This window comes from Cryptomeria japonica, chromosome 4 (genome assembly GCF_030272615.1).
Source record: "Cryptomeria japonica chromosome 4, Sugi_1.0, whole genome shotgun sequence".
Classification (NCBI taxonomy): Eukaryota; Viridiplantae; Streptophyta; class Pinopsida; order Cupressales; family Cupressaceae; genus Cryptomeria; species Cryptomeria japonica.
The window spans coordinates 480,966,756-480,972,755 of record NC_081408.1 but is presented as its reverse complement, the minus strand read 5'-3'; the positions used below and the strand labels follow the sequence as shown (position 1 = coordinate 480,972,755).

Genomic DNA, 6,000 nt, shown 5'->3' with positions numbered 1-6,000 from the left:
CTAAATTGATATGCTATAACTCATCTATCAAGTAAACAAAAACAAATTATTATTACAATACTAAAAAGACAAATACTTGCCATGTGACACTTGTTTTATAATTATAGTGATAATTCATTTAATCTCTAAAATATTATAGCTGCTCATATTACAGACATATATTTTATATAAATTATTTAATATATAATATTAATTTATTTATCTTAATATTGATATAGATAATTACAATTACCATATCAACAATTATCTTATATAATTAATGGCAGCCTTCCCTAAGTCAAACATTATAACATTTAAATAGATGTATCATTTTAATCTTCAATTCTATCCAATTTCCAATTCAAAAATATTAGATAAAGTCCATTTGTACGACAAACTGATGAAAAAGAATTGAGCTCCTAGAACATGTACTTCAAATAATGCGAAATAGGATTTAAAACTGTAGGTATGCTTTTGGATCGGTTACGCATTCGCTCGAAGTTTGCCTCGTTACATCCTGAGTAGATAAAATCATGCCCGGTTATATCCTGAGTAGATAAAATCATGCCCGGTTATATCCTGAATAGTTTTTTGAAAATAAGAAAAAATAGGAAGCGAAAAGAATCAGGGATTTGGGAAAAAGACGAATAACAAAATAATTAATGGTGCTCAATGTATTTGTACAGGTATGATTAGGCTTTTTGTTTTTAATTGCTCCAAGCTTTTGAACTCTGAGCAAGTGTCAATATATTTGTGGTGAAGCTATGTGATTTATTTTTTCTTAAAGATTTAGCTTTTCCTTCTAAATAACGCATTCAGTTTTGTTCTGATTCTTCCGACAATTTTTTTGGTAATAACATCTAGACCTTGGCTTTGCATATTTGGATTTGATTAAGAATTCTTAAATTCGAATCCTGGCCGGGCGTTGCAAACTTGAATGCCCTTACTTGTGGAACGTTTACCTGCAAATGCCCGAATCGTTTTTTTTGAATTTGATATCCCCATATTTCATTGGGAAGGTCTTCCCAGGGAGTTGGATACTGTATTTCATCTAATTTGAACACCTTATAATGTATCCTGCAGATTTGAACTTGAGCTTTGACATGGAATCGTCAACGACGTTTTTCAGCTGAGTTCATCCCGTTGGACTATTCTATTTTATTTCTTGGATGGTGGTGGAAACTAGTCCATTCTAAATCACTTCGAGAGGATATAATCTCCTGCTTAAATGCTATATGGAGGGGATCTATTCTGTCAAATTCACTAGAGACTTTAAGCTGGCCTCATCAGCGATATGCTTTATTATATAACATTTAATTACTGGTAAATTATCCTATTTTAATCACTGCAAATTCTACTTAGATGCCACTATTGACTGTATCTATGCATCTCTATGTCATCAGATTCACCAAGCTTGAAAGTGGCCTTTTCCACAGTGGAATAGTACTTATTTTGGGGCTCCGCTTTCTATGTCCTATTTACTTACCATGTGAACTTATCAAAGTTAAAATTCTACCTGTTGCAATGTTTTTCATTTCGTTAAAACGACGTTTGGTTAACTTGTGGAAATGTTCAGCCTTTGTTGTCCAAGTTGATTCTCTATGGCAGCAATAAGGGATAGATATTATGTGATGCATTTTTTTTGATTCAAGCTTTGTAGCGTTGAGTCAATATATTTTACGAGTATTGATCGATCCACAAGAACACATCTTTCATGGATATGAATGGTTCACTCGGCATTCATTGCATCCAGGTGATTATTTTATGAGTATTGATCGATCCACAAGAACACATCTTTCATGGATATGAATGGTTCACTTGGCATTGATTGCATCCAGATGATTCTTGTTTATGATATTGCTTGAGATTGCATCAGTGTGCCACAATCTCTCTTAATGCAGAGAGGTCTGAAGTTTGAACTAGTATTTTAGCCCTATAGGAAGCTTCATGTTTTGTAACAAAGGTTCCTACAGGGCTTAAAAAAAAACAAGGAAATTGAAATTAAAACTGTACACGAGATTTGTAAAGCTTATGTTCACAAAGCCAAATCTGGATGCAAATGAGCAGGCTCTTTGTTTACAGAAAAAAAACCCCTAACAAACTAATACCCCCCAAAACATCCAAGGCACAAAGCCTATTTTGGTGAAGGAATTTTCTTTTAATTATTATGCAGTAAAATGAAAGAGACGGCGTGAATTCCTTTCTTGATTTAATCTTTCTTGAGCTGCATATGGTTAAGATGGAGTGGGAAGGTTTGTCATATGTAAAATTGCTTCTCTACTTTTGTTAAACGTAAAACCTCTTTCAATTCTGACAACGATCAAAATTTTGTTAGCAGGCTTTGTCATATTTGAAAATCATTAAGATATTTGCCTTATTGATTGTGGGTTACCAGATCTAAGATGATGTGGCAAATTGGATGACTCTTGTTTCTTGTTCATGAAAACATGACACTCTTTTTACCTGAAACATTGATTGTGAGTCATGTGGCATGTTGTTAGAAGTCTTTGAAGCCTAAAATTAACAAAAGATGTGTGGGCCTTGCCACTAGCAAAGACCTTTTGATGTTGAATGGTAAAGTTATTGCAGGCCCACCACTATTAATGTGCCAACGCGCCAAGACATTTCTTTGATAACTTCCTGTTGTTAGATAGCAAAACTTCTTGTGTGCCGTTAGATTGAAGGAAACCAACAGCTAGGGTTTCTCCAAGCCTCCAAAAGTTTCAAAATGCTTTGTGGCAAGAAAAACCCAGCAAAATACTATGGGAAAAATGATATTTTTGCGGTTGTAGTGAAAATTCAGTACAATTTTGGCATCTCACAGGGGTTCTTTTGCTGAAGAAAGAATAAGGACTTAAAAAATTGTATCCATTGGGCATAATAGGGTGCTTGAGCCAAAATTTCAAAGTTAAAAAATTTAAACTTGGAAGGAGACACTTCATAGATTCTCCAAAGTTATTTGGAGAGTCTTCCATTCAGCATCCATTAGCACTTTTATCTTCTTAAGAGCTTTTAAGCGGCGCTCTATATCTATTGCCTTGTACCTTTGCCATAGTTCTTTGGACTTGAGCTTCCAGTTTTGCTAAGGACTTGAAGACCTTTCGTACTTATATCATAGTTGCTTGAGACAATCCTTGGAACATTGTCATGCTCCCACCAAATTGCTACCAATCGCAGCATACATAGGTGCCCATTTCCAGCGACTAGGCTTTTAAAAAGTGGCGCCAAAGTTAGTGCTATTAAGGTGGCTAGTTTTCATAATCGCAATTTAGAATTAAGAAGAATTAAATTAAAATTTAAATAAAGTTATCAAAGGGCAGTAGTGGTATGTGAAAGGTTGTGATTCCCTGAATAATAAGATATAAAGGGAGGAGATAAATCAATGGGAAATATGAAGTGACTTTTCAAGTAAATAATTACAGCCAAAGACGATGCAAACCCTCCAAGGAAAAATCAAGAGATTTAAGGACGAAAACCTAAGTTACCGATTCAGGTACGGATACGGATATGGATTCAGGTACGAATTCGTGGATTCGGCAATTTTGTTTTTCTTGGGTACGGGTACGGGTACGTCTGTACATATATATATATATATATATTATATATATACATATGTCATATATTATATATATGTTCAAACATCAAAATTATATATGTTCAAACATACAAATACGAAACATACAATGTAACTTTCCCATACAATGATACATAAATAATAACAGATAAATGACACAGTTGTTTTTTAATTGTTTTTTTGACTTTTATGACGCGTGGGCCCCGTTTTTGGGAAGCCACGGGCCTTGGTTCTCCCTGGGTTCCACCCGGGTCCTGCCCAGGTGGCCGGGTTCTCTGTGGGTCCTAGAGAACCTGGCCACCTGGACAGGACCCGGGTGAAACCCAGGGAGAACCAGGCTCGGACCAGGACTGGGCAAGAACCAGGACCCAGATCCAACCTTTTTCCCCAAGAACCGGTATCTCAGACGAAAACCCTTAACTTCTCATTTTAAGTTATTGGACGAACACCCATAACTTGACTGGAAATTAGAGACAAACATATAAGGATATAACTGCAAATTGGAAGAAGGAAAATAGCAGAAAATCAAGATACGATTGTTTTCAGATTATTTGAATATTATAATAAAATTCATGAATTTGATTTAAAATGCATTTTTAAATATAAATGCAATTATCATTTTAGAATTTGAAGTATTGTTTTAAGACAAAAATAAGCAATGTTCTAGAAAGGGACTTTACAAATGGTACCAAAGAACAACAGTCTTGCCAACCTATGGGGTAAAACTAAAACGTTGGATACATTCTAATCAAAAAGACTTGAAAGTCTACAAAAGGGTGAAAACATGAATCTTATGCAAGAATTATTGTACAAACTTGAGCTCCCTAAAATTAACCAATATCAAAGTTTGCCAGATCATGCAAAAGCTTGTGTTCCCTTTGATGAGTACTTGGAGGCACTCGGGTAATAGTTTCCCAACAAAATAGGTCTATATGAGTACATAAGAAAAATGGCTAAGGAGGAGATCAAGGAGCAATATCCAAGAGAATCAGTAATTACAACAGAAGAGAAGTTATACTCAAAACCACAATAAGTTGCTAAAACCAAAGAAGAAGAAGAGCCAATATTGTGTCGAAGAAGTGTCACTAATTGCAAATGATGTCCAAGAAACATTCATCCAATTTTTAAGTATGAAAGTAATTGATCCATGTAAAAATGATCTGCAAGGTATGGAAATGATTGGACTGCACGGTGATGATGTGCAAGATATTAGTTATGCTGTTGTGAGGAATGATTTGTCTAAGATTGACCCCCATGAGGAGGAATCGTAAGTTTACCAAGAAAACTCCATGACGATACATATCGACTAAATGGAAGTTGACCAAGGGAGATTTGAACTCCCTTGTTCCAAGTCTTATGAGCTTGTTGATGGTTTAGTTTGTAGTAATGAGAAGGAGACTTTTGGTTTACTTCTTGGAGAGACCAACATGGACATTGAAGAACAATGGACACATTCACCACATTTTAATCCCATAACACTTGAAGTTAAAATGGATATAGTCACCCTGGGGAGCTTGAGGCTAATTGAAGTAAAATATATAACCTGCAATGAAGAACACCGAGATCCCTTTACTCAAATACAAAATTGACTTTGCACAAAGAAGTGGGACCCTTGTATTCACAACACTCCCATAATTGATTGTTTAGCATGTAGCCATGAGAAGGAGACTTTTGGTTTACTTCTTGGAGAGACCAACATGGACATTGAAGAACAATGGACACATTCATCACATTTTCATCCCATGACACTTGAAGTTATAATGGATATAGTCACCTTGGGGAGCTTGAGGCTAATTGAAGTAAAAGATATAACTTGCAATGAAAGACACCTAGATCCCTTAACTCAAATTTAAAATCGACTTTGCACAAAGGAGTGGGACCCTTGTATTCACAACAGTCCCATAATTCATCATGACGGAATATGCAACATTTTGCTATCATTTTGGATGTCAGCAATGACAATCAAGAGTTTGTATTCATTGCCCGGGATCTTTGTTGAAAATGAAATGAGAAAGCAAAAGATCATGACAACAAATGATCTCATTCATTATGATCAAGCCAATCTTTCTTGTCCTTTTTCAAGTTTAAAATCTAATTCTATATAAACGAATGAGCAGAATTTTTATTGTACTTGGGTTAAGCAGACCATATTGTTTCATAACAAACACCTAGCACAATCACCTGATAGAGCATAGTGCATAAGAATGATTTTTTGTAAGCAAGGAGTATTTGTGAAAACTCTCTAGCTGCTATGGGAAATGGCCATGATACAGTATTACCCATCTTCTTATTATGGTATTCATTGGATGGAACCTTTGTAACATTCCCCTACAAAACTTACACTAGTGCATGTAAGTTCATATAGAAGAGGGAAGTTAGTTTATTGGATTATAATAAGGAAAACATATTCCTACCACCTATCTATGAAAGGACTCTATTGTAGAGTG

The 6,000-nt window shown here is 35.1% G+C and overlaps 1 protein-coding gene across 14 annotated transcripts in view; it reads left to right on the top strand.

The window, feature by feature from the left end:
• Window positions 1-376: 376 nt before the first annotated feature.
• LOC131079503 (lysine-specific demethylase JMJ30) overlaps window positions 377-6,000 on the top strand; it is a 153,752-nt gene continuing 148,128 nt past the window's right edge. For 7 of the 14 annotated variants that reach the window (XM_058017464.2, XM_058017463.2, XM_059219895.1 and 4 more), the window contains exon 1: window positions 379-665. The gene's annotated coding sequence lies outside the window, so the exon portion shown is untranslated. Of the gene's footprint in view, window positions 666-810; window positions 830-1,062; window positions 1,303-6,000 lie in introns of those variants that run through there. The other 7 variants (XM_059219899.1, XM_059219897.1, XM_058017460.2 and 4 more) reach the window with 4 other exon arrangements.